Genomic DNA, 14,250 nt, shown 5'->3' with positions numbered 1-14,250 from the left:
CCAAGTAAAGCAAAAGAAGACACGTCACTCGTAATTAAGTTGTGAAATACATCAACCAGTAGCTATCTAGTAGATTTAACACACTATCATCTACTGTTATAGCCTACGAGTACTTTCTGCAGAAACTTAAAAGCAGTGAAAAACATTTCATGGGGTTTCTGACACGTTTTACCATTTAGAGAACTGAGGTCCTCCATCCTAACATGCTCTCCAACCTAAGGCACTCTCTATTCCTATCTCAGAGCAGTTTGGAATGAAAATGCCTTCATTTGGTGGCTGGCACTGTTAGAACAGCCACCTCAAAGTCTGTGGTCTGTAATTTGCTGAAAATGACCAGGTTCCACATTCTCCTCTTTTTTAACTACCATCCCATTCTGTAACCAGGTTTCTCCAACAGAGCACACTTTGTCCTCAGCTTTCATGTGCTCTCATCTGAGTTCTGTGACCATGTGGGTTATCCCAGACAACTGCACATCTCCAGTGCTTCAAAAGACAAGGCTACCTCCCTCCACATCACTGGGTGCCTGACCCCTTCATGCCTTGAAAATCAGAACAAAAGCCCTAAATCAGGACCCATCAGACACTAACAAAAATTCAGTGGAAGAACTCTCAGCAGAAGTTCACTTTTTGCAGCATTTCTGACATCCACTTAAGACACAAGTCCAACCCTTGACAAATACTCAAGTATCCCAAACAGCCAAGAAATTTTAAAAAGATACAAAGTAATGGTTGCTCAAAAGCCTTTCTTGAACAAAAAAAGCCTTGCAGCATGATCTGAACCTTACTAAATTTTTGCTGGATTGGCAAAAGGACTTAAAAGGCAACTGAAAAAAAAGTATTTTCCATCTCAGATTCCAACAATACTCCGTAGCCAACAGCATTTTGTAGATTCACTTCTTAGTTTGTAAGTCACGTTGGTCATATCTTGCAACATGTACTGGCAGGACTCAATGTTTTCCTAAGAAAACTGGGGTGGCAGATGCTGACACTGATCCAAAAACAGTTTACACTCAAACTGGATACTCTTTTTAACCCTTCAAGTTCATCTGTGTCTTGCTAATAAACTATAGATTTTATTACATCAAACATTTCAAAATTCTCACATGTATTTATTTTCATGGTGGATTACTACTGTACTAGCTGTAAGTGTTAACACCAAAGAAGTTATATTTACAAGCATAATCATCTCCATTATACTGATTTTACACTATGAAATTAACCAAAATCACAAGCATGGTGCTAAAATAAGGGTGGGGATTTTTAAAAAAATTATTTTGAGGCACCTTAAGATCATAAAAGTTTTCAAGCTCGGTATTTTTTACACAAAACTAGAATGGTAAATGTTTTTATATTTATATAAGCAAACAAAAAAATCAGGATGTCTCAGTTCTTGCAAAACTGAAAACATATTCCTCGAAGCTGCTGCTGCATGGCATCAAGGCATCAGCACACTCCCAGCAGCCCAACTCCTGCCTTTCCTCCTGCGACTCAGCTACACTTCCCAGGGGAGGAGTGGTCTCCACAGAACTGCTCTTCCTGCAGAACAGCTGTAAGGTAACCTGTCTCATCTTTCTGAGACTATCAGCCCAATGGCCTTGCTACTGGTGTGTTTCTTGGGGAGGTAGGAGGGATCACACCTCACCGAAATGCCATATAGAAAGGAGTAAAAGTGAAACTGAGATGATGGACACTCATTGATGAGGCTCCCGGGAAAGCAACAAAGAAACTGCCTTTGTGGATTTCTACTTATTTGATCCAACTTCAACAGAGGGGAACACAACTTTTTAATCCTACAGTGTCCCTTTAATAAACACCCCAAAGAAGACATTTTCCAGATAACCAAGGAATTTTTTACAGTGTTGACTTACCAAGCAGAGCACAATAACCAGCTATTCTGTTTGCACTACGAGGCAGTACAGTGCAATGAGTTAATAATTTATCACGGCATTGCTCTTGGCAACTGACCATAATCAACTTTTCAAATTCTTCCTCATTCTTGCATTTTTAGTCTCAGCAAGAATATGGCATCTTTAGAGCTTCAGCTCTATCTGAACATTTTCTAGCTGAGGTAAACACCTGCTTTCCTCCTGTATTGTTTCATGCTCAGAGCAAAGATCATCATTTCATTTCAATAACCTGGTTTAGTAGATAGGAATAACTAGAATATTTTTTTTAAAAGCAAGAAGTTAACATTCTTTCAAAAAGACAGTAGTGTGGTTCTCATCTCTGTATTTCCTTTCCCTTCCTCTCCCAGAAGGAAAAAAAAAAAAATGAAAAAGCCTAAGCTTCTCCCTCCACCAAAAGCATTTATTTGCACATGTTCCCTAACTAACAAGCAAACATCTTTTCCTCCCATTCTATATTATTAAGACTTACACCTCTACTTAATTTGGGGCAAAATCTAAATGTATTAGTTAACACACTCTTCCTCTCCATCAGAAACATCTAGCTATGGTATTCAGACAACTCATTGGAAAGCTGTTTTTAAGAGAGTTTAGATGCGCTGTGTAGAGAAGAGTTAACTGTACTAATCATCACTTCCTTAAAGCTTTGGTCTGGAAAACAGTCCTCTTCCAAGGACTGCTACTTAGTCCTGGTCCCTTATTTCTCAACACCACAACTCCACCATTCTGTGTGAACACATGACTTGCCAATTTGCCTCATCTTGGCAGAACAAGACAACAGGTTGCACAAACAAACAGTTAGGACTGCAGGGCTGGGGGGGAGGTGTGTAATAAACCTCAACCTATGCTGACAGTGAGGAAAAACGAAGGTGGCATCTCTCGAGCAGCACTGAGGCAGCTGGATGAGTGCTCCTGCCACAGAAACATCTAGGAACTGTCACGCCCACCTCTGTTTCACTAAGGGTACATTGTTGCATCAGGGGAGGTTTAACTGAGTATTAAGAGGAATTCCTTCACCAAAAGGGCTGTCAAGCATTGGAACAGGCTGCCCAGGGAAGTTGTTGAGTCACCATTGCTGGAGATACTCACAAGACCTGTAGATGAGCTGCTTAGGGACATAGTTTAGTGGTAGATGTGGCTAAATGGCTGGACTCAATGATCTTAAAGGTCTTTTCCAACCTAAGGAATTATATTTCTCTCACACCTATTTTAAATTGAGCTAGACTGGAGCAAGTTCTTATGCTCACATAAACATCTATTTAGAGTTTAAATTGTAACTTTAGTTCATCTAGTGCAGCTTACTGTTATGTCCAGAACCTAAGGGCAAGCTAAGAGCCTGAGCAGATGCTAAATGAGTAATTTAAGGATTTACAACTCTTCACCTCCAGGACACCTCATTATCCGAGTAAAACTTGCTTGGTCCAAACCTCCCTTCTGTGCTTCAGGGTATAGCCTTGTAAACCATTGCCTTGTGGGTTTAACGGGATGTGCTGCCAAGCAACCAGGGTGGTTACGCACACAACCTTCACTTAGGAGTGAAAATGAGCAGCTAGGGTGAGGCTGAAGCACCTTCAGTGTGCACATAAGCTCACATGCACACGGTGTGTGGAGATGCTGGAGACAGCATCAAGGCACTAGCACCACTCTCCCATCTAGTCAGTAAATGCCACATTTGTTCACGACAGACGGCAAAACAGGTTCTTCCAAGGCAGCCTCTGCCAGAAAGCAAGCTGCTTTCTCCACACAGTCATCTTCCTTCTGTCTGCTTTCACCCCACTGAGAGATCCTCATGTAAGACAGCAAAAATGAACCACAAAACCGCCCTCTGATTTTTTTACAGGCTTTTTTTTTTTTCCCCCTCCAGATACATTGTATCCATGGATCAGTGGTTCTGGGTCTCTTCTCTCAAGACAGCAGCTGTTTTACCTGGCTATCTGTAACTAATAACTGCAATCATCTCTCCCCTTCAAACACACACGTTTTAAATCACTGTATATTAGTAAAACATAATCACAGCTCTTTTGTCGACGAAACCTGGCAGTACAAATTAACAAAATGCTTCCTATGCCCACCTGAACACAGGGCACCCATAAAAGAACCTTTAAACATTACAAACATCAGAATTTAGACACAAGATGTACCCTTTCTAACTATGTGCACTCATAAGCATTAAAACTTTTCAGCAAATATTTGCAAGACCAAGCTCTTACCTTGCAGTTTGGAAAAAGTTTTCTGACATTTCTTACTATTGAGAATTATTTCTAGTCCATTACCACTGAAACAACACTTAATACAGCTTATTTGAAGTACCATATTAAAAGACAATAATCTTTTTCTTTTAAAAGCAAAGGACATAGTATTATATCATGCTTTCATAGTTAGACATACAACTTTCAGAAGCCTACATTCAGGAAAATATTCTGCCAACCGTAATCTCATTCTTGGTTTTCTCAGGAAATCCCTCCACAGCTCACTTTAAAATGGTCTAAATTAAAGGCTTTCTATATTATGGCCCCAACAGACAAATTAAAATTGTTGTTCCCATTAGTTGTTTCAAAAGCAGCTTATTTCATTATTGCTTTTAGCTGACAGTAAAGGATGTTTGGTTTTTTTTTTAATACAGAAATGGACTGGTATTTTTAAAAATGCAGCAAGCCATCCCTAGCAGTCAAACTTGAGACTGTTTCTCAACAGTTTCATTTTCATTCGTATGTCCAAACCACCTTTGTAAAGACAAAAAAGCCCCCAAACAGATACTTCCTCTCTACAGTTCCTTCTTTTCTCTTTTTGAAATAAACAAAAGTTGATTGGTTTTTTTGAAAGAAAAAACCAACAAATCAACCATGTATGGCTGCCTCTCAGCAGCATACCACACCTTGCTGGGCTCACAGAGCTCTCGACAAGCTGGCTCTGAGGCACCAGAAGAAAGGGAAATAAACTCTTGCAATTTGTGAAGGTTTACCACCCTTTGCATTCCATGGCATGTAAACATCATATTTTTTTTCTTCATAGCTAATACCCTTGTTCACATGCTTAATTATTCAAGTACAAAACCTGAGTAGCTACAGAGAGTAAATAGTTTATGGAGGCTCTGGAGTGAGGGGTGGAAATAAGAGCATAAAACAGTAAATGTACCAAGAGAATGGAGTGGATAACATAATCGCCATCTCTGAGGACAGTATCAGGCAAAATTTTGCCTTCAGCAGACAATGTTCAAGCCCTAATGCCTTCAAGATACGTTTTTCATGAAACCCTAAGAGGGTCACCTTCAGGTCGGAAAGACATCCTTCACTAAAAACAAACCATGCTATCACATCTTTGGGAAACTATTCTTGTCAGGTCCAAAACTATCTAATGCACCACATGTAGTGCACACAAAGAGGAGAAAACTCACAGTATTCTTGTCAACTTGCTTTTAACCTGAAATTGAGCCTGGCTGGAAAAGCAAGTTAAACATTAATTTTCTCACAGCGGTCAGAAGTTGTAACTGTAGTTTCACAATCATGTTTTGCTGCTTCTTTCCGTAGCTGCAATATAAAACTGAATAAACACCGAGACAGTTGGGAAACGGAGAACAGTAGAAGTGACTAAATACAATTCTCAAAAAGGCAAGGTATCTCTGTCTTAACCCGTCAGCTTTATAAACGGTCAAAAGATCCCACGAAAAACACAATTCTAGAGGAACATATGGCACAACAAAACAGCATATGCAGTCACAATATATATTAATGTGGTTTTCTTCCTCTCAACGTCAAACAATCTGAACCAATCAAGCTCATCCCTTTCTTCCAACTCTGAAACCCAGTCTTTTGCAGGATGACATTTATACTGAACCCACTTAAGAAGTCAAACCACTACCACACAAGGTGAGGCAAACGTGTAAAGAGCTCACAAATGAAGCGGTGAAACCGTTAGTACACCAACAGCAACCATTCAAGAAGTGCAAAACATTCTCTTCAAAACAGAAAATGTATTTGGTATATTCACACAGAAATTTGAAAGATGAGTTAAATATAGGGTGTTCTAGAAATAGACTAAAATGTCTATTTATAAAAGCAGACAGTGACATTCAATCCATCTAAAAACAACCCTTTCCCACAGATTCCAACCTATCTATTTAGTATTTCTAGCAAATTATCTAAATTGTAATATGTTTTTCCCTCCAATGCAAAAAGAAACAAGTTTTACATGCAAGTTTAAGAATTGGAGGTTCTTTCCAGACTAACAAAAGAGCCATCATTTTCATATTCAAACCTGAACCTAGCACAGAGTCACCTGTGACCCAAGATGGCTGATCTCTTTTAAGGACAAATAAATGACTTGAGCTCTAGCCAGCCTATTCACCACTAAAGATAGCCGGTATGTAGTTAAGGCCTAAAGCACATCAAGGTAAGTATGCATAAACTTTGGTCCCTACCTAATGGGATCCTCTTAGCACAAAGGCAGACACAGCAGGAAGCTTTGCCGCAGGACAGGCCCATATTAAATACACAGATGAGTCCCTTCAGGTCGAAAGTGAGAATGTCTAGAGCCTTTCACATGGCTGCTGAGGACCTTTGATAAGCAAAAGACTTCAAGTTTTATTATGTATAATCTCTGCCAACTGCTTTATCTGTGAAGGAACATTTAAGTAAGATTTAAGAAAGCAACATTTAAGCAAGATTTAAGGAAGCAAATAATCTCTAAAGCACATCAGAGGCATTAAAAGGATAAGCACAGTAAACCACTGGTGTATGATAGCAAAGTTTCAGCGCTTATGGAGCCGATTGTATCCAAGGCTGCACGGTGAACTCCACCTCCTGCCACTCCTGTGCTGAATCACTCCGGTGGGGGAAAGTCCTTGCTGCTGCTCCTCACAAACCCAACAAAACTCCAGTGAGTTACCAAAACTGTCAGTGAAAGTAACAAAATTTGTCAGCAAAAGCTGATAAATTTTTGCTCCCTCTTCCAAGAAGTGAAAACTGTTTTGGAGATCAAAACTTCTCTGATACAGAGGGAAATCCTGGATTTTTCTTACAAAGTCTTTTCTATCAGCTCACTGAACCTAGTTCTGCTGTAGTTCCCTCTCATTAATACAGCTTTGCTGAAAAGAGACTTCTATACCTTGCGTATTTTGGGTTTCTTTTTATACACAGAAGTGTCCAAAGAGTAATACGCACCACTGAAGTACGAGTTTGCAGCAATACTGAAACATCAGGCTATACCAGGCCAACAACATTCTTCAAATCTGGACATTTAGTTTTGGGGTTTTTTTTTCCCCCTCATCTGAATGCCAAGATCATGAACTTGGCAATTCTAATATTCAACAGATGATAAGACAAAAAAAAAGAGCACATCAGAAAACAGGCACTTCTGTAAAAGGACAGGTCTGGAAATAATGTTCAAGCTAACTGGCATCAAATGATACCACTCCCACGGCTCAACAATCACAAACTCAATCCAAACTGAAAGATTCCTGCCTTAGGGTGGGGGAGACAAGAGAAGTTTGGGGGTTTATATTTGTTTTAGAGACAAACACAAGCTTCAGCTATAAAAATTAACAGAAACTAATGTCATTTCTCTGTGTCTTCTAATCCACTTCTCTGCCTTCTAGCAGATCTGTCGAAGTTGTCATCTGCAAGTCTTGGAGGACTTTCAAATCACTTTTTCCCATCTCTGTCACAGCACTCCAGACACTTTTGTAGCCCTGACGCTGTCCTTGCACAGCAGCAGGAGAGCCTGAACATGGCAGCTTTGCCTTCAAAGAGGAACTGCTCCTCCGCCAAGCCCTGATCGAGAGAAAGCAGCAGCAACTAACCCTTTAGCACACAAAAAGTGTTCTTCCCAAGATAACCAGCCGCAGTTTGGGAGCCAACTTATAACAACTCAAGTTTTTAAGGCTGGATACTTAGAGTCTAGTACAGTAGAAAGAGAGGAAAGAAATAAGGAAAGGCAGAGGGGCTTGTGCTCCGCCAGATGCAAGCATGGCAGACAGTTGTTGCCTGAGCCCTAAAATCTGAAAATAAAATTCATCATGAAAAAAAAGAAGATGCAAATATTTCGAAGAACTTTTCACTATAAAACTTCTGTCACTAACTCAAAACAATATATTTGTGCAAGTGGTTTCTCTCTAGTTCTATCACTATCTCTGTAGATTTTTCAACAGGAAACAAACACACCAAGTAGATCTACCAAAATCTAGTTGCAAAAAGTGTTGCTTTTAGAAAGAAAAAAAGGCAAACTATAAAATGAAAATATGGTAAAAATGCACTATACCGTAAGATGCAGAAGGAAGATACGGGTGAACACCGGAAAGGCTGAAGACAAGAGACAGCCTCACCCAAAATATGTCCATTTACATAATGGTTGCCTCCCTCTCTCCCTCCTGCAACCGATCAAAGTATTAAGCAAGACTCCATTACACTTCTCAGATATAGGCCCCATATAGTAAATGAAACTGGAAAGTATTCCCCTGTGCACAACAGTTTGAGGTCTCTGCCGTTTCATTCTCAGTAAGAAGACATTCAACCTCATTTCTCAACTGAAAGACTGAAATATAGGGTCCAAAGTTATAGACTCCAAAAAGAACTTCTAGACGTATTTCTTTCCAACTATAAACATGGTGGAAGCACTCACTCTTTTTCAGAATATTATGCAGGAGTTCAGAAGTGCATAGTTAGGAGAATCAAGGCGGTTTTCATCCACTGGAAGTTTAAACAGCAATTTGTCACACTGCAATTACCTCTAGGATTTTCTTCTCCCATTACAACTACCACTAAGCCAATTTTATAATTGGTCTGTCCCACTGCCATGTACACCATTCCCATTACTATCATTCCTTAACATTTTCCAGGAAAAGGTGAGCACCTGCACATTTCTTCTGCACAAAACAATTTAACCCCCTCTATTTTAAAACACCACCACAAAGGTTCCCACTGAATGAGCTGTTTTGGTAGAAACAGAATTGCAATTTAAGGTCATGGGCAGAGAGAGCAACTCATCTTTGAAACAACAAACCTGCCATTTTAAAATTGCTCAGGACCACACCGGGCAAACGGCAGTGACGGGGCGAAGGCGCCCAAAGCCAGAGCACTGATTGCTGACACACTGCCCAAACTGCTCTGGACCATGCTCTGCCACACGCTCATCAGGTCCAGGTAAACGTAGCTTTGGATTAAATTATTTATGTGCCTTTACCACACAGTCAGTGGAGCAGAGGCTGAAGGGGTCAGGTCAGTTGCCTGCCTGCCACCTTCACACGCTTCGAAGGTGACAAAACTATAAAATGCAGCAAAAGCACAAGCCAGCTGTCATGCTGAGGAAAGTGTGCTGTTTGGAGAAGCACAGCGGAGGCCTCCGTGCCCCTCGCCCGGAGCGACGGGCTCGGCTACAGGCAGCTGCCCCGAAATGCTGCTTCTGCTCCCGTCTCAGTTTAGTCTGTGTTTTTCCCCAAGCACGCCCTGGTGCTGCGCTTAACCAGAAGTTGCCTTTTTCCCCCCAGACCTCCCCAGACGGCTGAGGAGAGCTGCTCCCGGCGCGGGCCGCCCGTCGAGGCGGCCGAGGCCGACAGCCCAGGGAAGCCGCGTCCCCCCCGCCCCGGCTGCCCGTCCCTCACCGGGGAGCACGTACCGCCTCGCCGCGGGGCCTGCGGCGCCGCCCCGGCCGCCCCTCAGCTTCGTGCAGCTAAAATGGCTCCTGTCGAGGGGGGGAAGTGGTGCCCGGGCCCCGGCCGGTGAGTCACCGCGGGGCCGGGCGGCTCGGCGCGGCTCGACACGACACGACACGCCCCGGGCGGCGGCCGAGCGCTCCGCCGGGCCCGGCCCGCAGGTGGCGGCGGCCCGTCTCGGCTCCCCGGCCCGGCCCGTGCTGACGGAGCAGGGGAGCGGACGGCTGGGCACAGAGGGGCCAGGCGGCTTCGCGCCCCACTTCGCTTCCCCTCGTGTGTGCAGCCGTGACCATGCGTGGCTGGCCTCCCACTAGCCGTGGGCTCGTGGCGGTGGCTCCCACACGGCTCTCCTCTCCACCACCCCGGGTGCTGAGGTGGCCCGCACCTAGGAGAGCTGCCATAACATCCTACTCCACTCCACTCCACGATAAGCAAACACATTTCTCTGGAACATCGCATATTTTCTACCACCTCTGTCTTGCTCATGCTGAACTGGTTAACCCCAGGAAAAAGCGTAACTCAAGAGGAAATTTTGCTCAGGTAAATTTATCTCATATGCAGTGCTCAATGAAACACTTTTTAACTCTAGAGACAGGGCTCTCAAGGATCCTCAAGAAATTTCTGATCTGTTTAAACAACCTGTTCTACCCAATGAACAGTATGCTGAAAGCCAACCAGCACACAGATGGAGCCCACGTGCATGCTTTGGACAGGCTCTATAAAGTCATCAGGCACCCCAAATGGCCTGCCCCAGAAACTCAGTCTAAAACCACGGCACAGACAGTGAGGACAGAATTATTTTCATTTTGTTTCAGCTGCTCTGTTTGCAGGCTGGCACATGCATTTGTTTCCCACAAATTTGAAGAAGACAGTCCAAAGCAACAGGTTGGCCATCAGGGAAGGCACGGCACAAAGACCCAAATCCACGCAGACAACTAGAGGGCAAGCTGGGAGGTTGAGGAGGAAAGGAAAGCAGCAGAGGCGACCTTGCATTAAGCAGGGAAGATGTGAGTAAAAACCTGAAGTTACTTCTAGCAAACACATTGAAATAATTCCAAATGTCATTAACCCTCTCAGAAGTAATGAAACAGTAGTCCCGTAAGTGGTTCGCTGAGCAAAACTCATTGTTTCATGGACATTCATATCGCAAATCACTGGTTATGTTTAATAACCAAGAAGAAAATTTAGATTTGACCTCCAATTAATTCAGTCCTTCAGCATTCAAAGGCAAAATTGGCTCGCATTTTACTGTTTAAAGAGCAGTTATCTGGGTATGATTTTATTATATGTATTCTATTGTGTTATTTTGCAGCCTGCTTTAGCAGAAGACCTGAAAAAAGAAGCAGCAGCATGTTTTTTATGACTTGCTGAGTAAAGGCATCAATTAAGGCACTATTAAAGTATCTCCACTACAGCTCTTGATCAAGAGATGTCTTAATTTGTATTTCTCAGTTAAAAAAAGACCACGTGGGGGAAACACCACAATGTTATTTTAGTCACTATATATTTTCCACCTCTCCAACTTATATCTGAAAGTATCTCTTTCTTGTGCTGCAAAACCCATTGGAAATCATGGGGCACTGAGGGGAGAAATCTGACCCAGGTGCACAGTGGCTAACGAGGAAATTAACATTGGCACAGGGGGAGTGATATATTTCTAATTATTAAAGAAAGTCTAATAACTATGTTTTACAGGGGAAAAAACCCAACAGTCTTATCCAGGCAATGACTTAATTGAAAAAATCCTTTTGTAGTGATGTATGAGCACAAGCTATGCAAACATTTCACCATTTCTAAGCTAAATCTGGAAGCAGTATTTCTTTTTTAAGTGTATGTAATATATAAACATATTTAGCAAGAGAGCATGCAGGTAGATGTTCATCCCTGGAACTTTATCAGGTTTCTTGTTAATTCTAATTTCATCTTAAAGAAGTGACCTTGCTCATTGCTAGGATGAGTATCTCTGAAACTTACATCATCGTTTGCCCAAAAGACATAGCTAGACACTGACCAACAGCATGGCTTAAGCCAACTTAAACAGATTTAGCCCTCCGCTTCATCCTGGCTGCATATTCCTCACACCAAGCTACTCCTTGCACTGTTTCCCAGAGCAAATATTTGTGCAGCCGCACAGCGCGGCATTGGGTGGAACCCACCAGCAGAAAAGTTAAGACTGCACAAATAAATAAATAATGCACAATACAATTTTCACCTTGCTGTTGGCCCTTGTTCCCAGAGAAACACATGCCAAGTTACACTTCGAGGCTCAGCTGGGCTGAGGTGGCAGAGATCTGGATGTGGCTCCCACTTCTGCTGGCTTCACCCATGACCCTGAGGAAGCTGCTTCTCTTTGCACACTCCAGTTTTGGTAAACACTCTCCTTCCTTCTCAACTGGCTTTGAAAGCTATAAGTCTATAAGAGTGGGATGGGATGGGATGGGATGGGATGGGATGGGATGGGATGGGATGGGATGGGATGGGATGGGATGGGATGGGACACTTCCCCAAGAGGTACAGGAGACGACCACAGCAGCCTGCCTGCACCAGAGATGGCATGAGGCTCTGAAGCCACACAAGAACAGACCAGGGAGATGTGTTCTGGAGGTATGCTGCCCCACCTGAAACACATTTTAGTCTCATAAAAACAGGCTGAAAGGGATGTTTGTGACTGCATACAGCTTTTGGGTTTGGATGGAGGTTAGGGAGGAGAAAATATTATTTTGATAAAGGAAAGGGAGCAAAAACTTTAGATATACAAGTTTTTTTGTGTTTTATTTTCTTGCTATATTATACACAAGGTCATCACTTGAGAAACCTTTTAAGTCCTCATTTCCATGGGACTCCATGATGCCATTTCTAAAGCACCTCAAGATGCTGTACCTTCTCTCCTCACTCTGCTCTCCGTTCAAGTTTATGTCATCAACTCACACAGGCCTCATCAAACTCTGTCTCAAGACTGGATAAAAATGTGATTTAAGGAACTTCCATTTCATATTTGTTTCTGTAGGATTCCAATGTTTCAAGTTTTGCAACACATTTAACCTCAAGCATCCCTGTAGGAAGGAAATCCTAATAACCCTGTTCACTAGCACTGCAGGGAAGAACACCTAAGCAATGGACATGCCTAGGATCCCACGATATGTGTACGGAAGGACAACACTTGAACCAGCCATCACAGAAGTCTTGAGTTAGCGCCTAAACTCCTGCACAACACCAAGAAACAGCAGTAGCACTGCTAAAACATTTTAATATAATATATATCATGGTGTTACTTGCCCCGGTGCTTTGAATTTGTGGGCTGGCACTTCCCACTGTGGTAGGTGCCACATAAAACACAGACTGCAACTGTTGTGGGTTTCTAACACTGCCAGATACATTATGACTTAAATATTTACACATGCATCAGGAGGTTATAAACTAATTTAATACTATCCCAGAGGAAGTTTCTACTACAGGACCTTAGGTACAGAAAAGTTCTCATGACTGTGGTATTTAACTTAATCATAAATTCAGATCATAAACTTCTGGTATTTTTAAGATGATCGTTTGCTGTCCAAAAACCTCTTGTGTTTTCAGAGATTTTGGTAAAAAAACATCTCAAAGGAGAAATGTGGAACCCAGGGTTTCTGATATCCTGAGTGCAGCCCTCACAGCTATCAGTTCTTAATTTGCAGTTTAAATGTCCGGTTCAGTGATGTTTCAGTGCATGCTTGAGTTCAGGCTGAAAGCAGAGTCTACCTTTTCACAGTGCTGGTCTTCTGAACTTCAGTTGAATTGTAAGAAAGAAAAGGTGGTACTAAATCAAGCACATATGAACAGGCACTATGCTTTTCAAAAGCAGGGAGGGAAGGTATCCCGTGTGTAACTGGAATCCTTCAGATACTAAATGTCGTCATCTTTCAAAACACACAGGGCAGTCTTTCGCAAGTCTGCGGTCAGGAAACTCCCAAGCCTCCAGAAATTACGCCTTAGCTGCAGAAGGGGTGAGAGGTACTTGAAATGAAATGGATTCACAACTGAGCACCAGGCAGCTTTAACCTCATCCATTTCATGCTTCCAAGTTTGCCTCCAGTGTTTCCTCGTGAAGGTAGATTTGGCAAGGTGGCTGCCTTAGCCAGCAGCAGAGCAACATCCCACACAGCTACAAACCCCTGACCTTGTACAGCCTTGCAGAAACGCTTCTTAGATCACCTCTAAGGTATTCCTAGGTCACATCCCAGAGTCAGCAAGCCTCTAGGAAAATCTACTTATATAGTCACTTTTCCTTGCTCTTTTTAGTTCCTTCCTTCCTTCCTTCCTTCCTTCCTTCCTTCCTTCCTTCCTTCCTTCCTTCCTTCTTTTGTTATGGGTTTGCCTCTGCTGAGAAGTAATATTTCTCAGTATTTCTGAGAATGGTTTAAAATGTGGTTATATCCTCCTTTCTACTGACCAGCAAGCTTTGGAAGGAAAGAACTGTGAAAATCCAAGTAGCAAATACAGCTCCGACACAGGATAATCTCTGATCCACTCTCAGACAGAAGCTGCTGGATCCAGCTTCTCTCTGACACTTTTCTATCAACCTCTGCTGCACTTTTCTCTCCTTATCCTCTCCTTGCACTGGTTCTAGGCCATGCAGCACTTGTTAAACCTTCCCCTGATCCCATTAAACATGTTCCTGCTGCAGAAAGCTGACAGAGGTGGGTGGCGAGCACCAGATGCTCT

The 14,250-nt window shown here is 42.6% G+C and overlaps 1 protein-coding gene across 5 annotated transcripts in view; it reads right to left on the bottom strand.

Annotated features, from left to right (window-relative positions):
- The window catches only part of ELF1 (E74 like ETS transcription factor 1), a 91,857-nt gene that overhangs the window by 62,812 nt on the left and 14,795 nt on the right, over positions 1-14,250 (bottom strand). Inside the window, exon 1 of one of the 5 annotated variants that reach the window (XM_061995321.1) lies at positions 9,499-9,634. The exons of 3 other annotated variants lie outside the window; for them this stretch is intronic. The gene's annotated coding sequence lies outside the window, so the exon portion shown is untranslated. Of the gene's footprint in view, positions 1-9,498; positions 9,635-14,250 lie in introns of those variants that run through there. One more of the 5 variants, XM_061995296.1, reaches the window with a different exon arrangement.

Source organism: Colius striatus, chromosome 1 (assembly GCF_028858725.1).
Source record: "Colius striatus isolate bColStr4 chromosome 1, bColStr4.1.hap1, whole genome shotgun sequence".
Lineage (NCBI taxonomy): Eukaryota > Metazoa > Chordata > Aves > Coliiformes > Coliidae > Colius > Colius striatus.
Note: the sequence above shows the minus strand (reverse complement) of the source record. Positions and strands in the feature narration are given on the sequence as shown.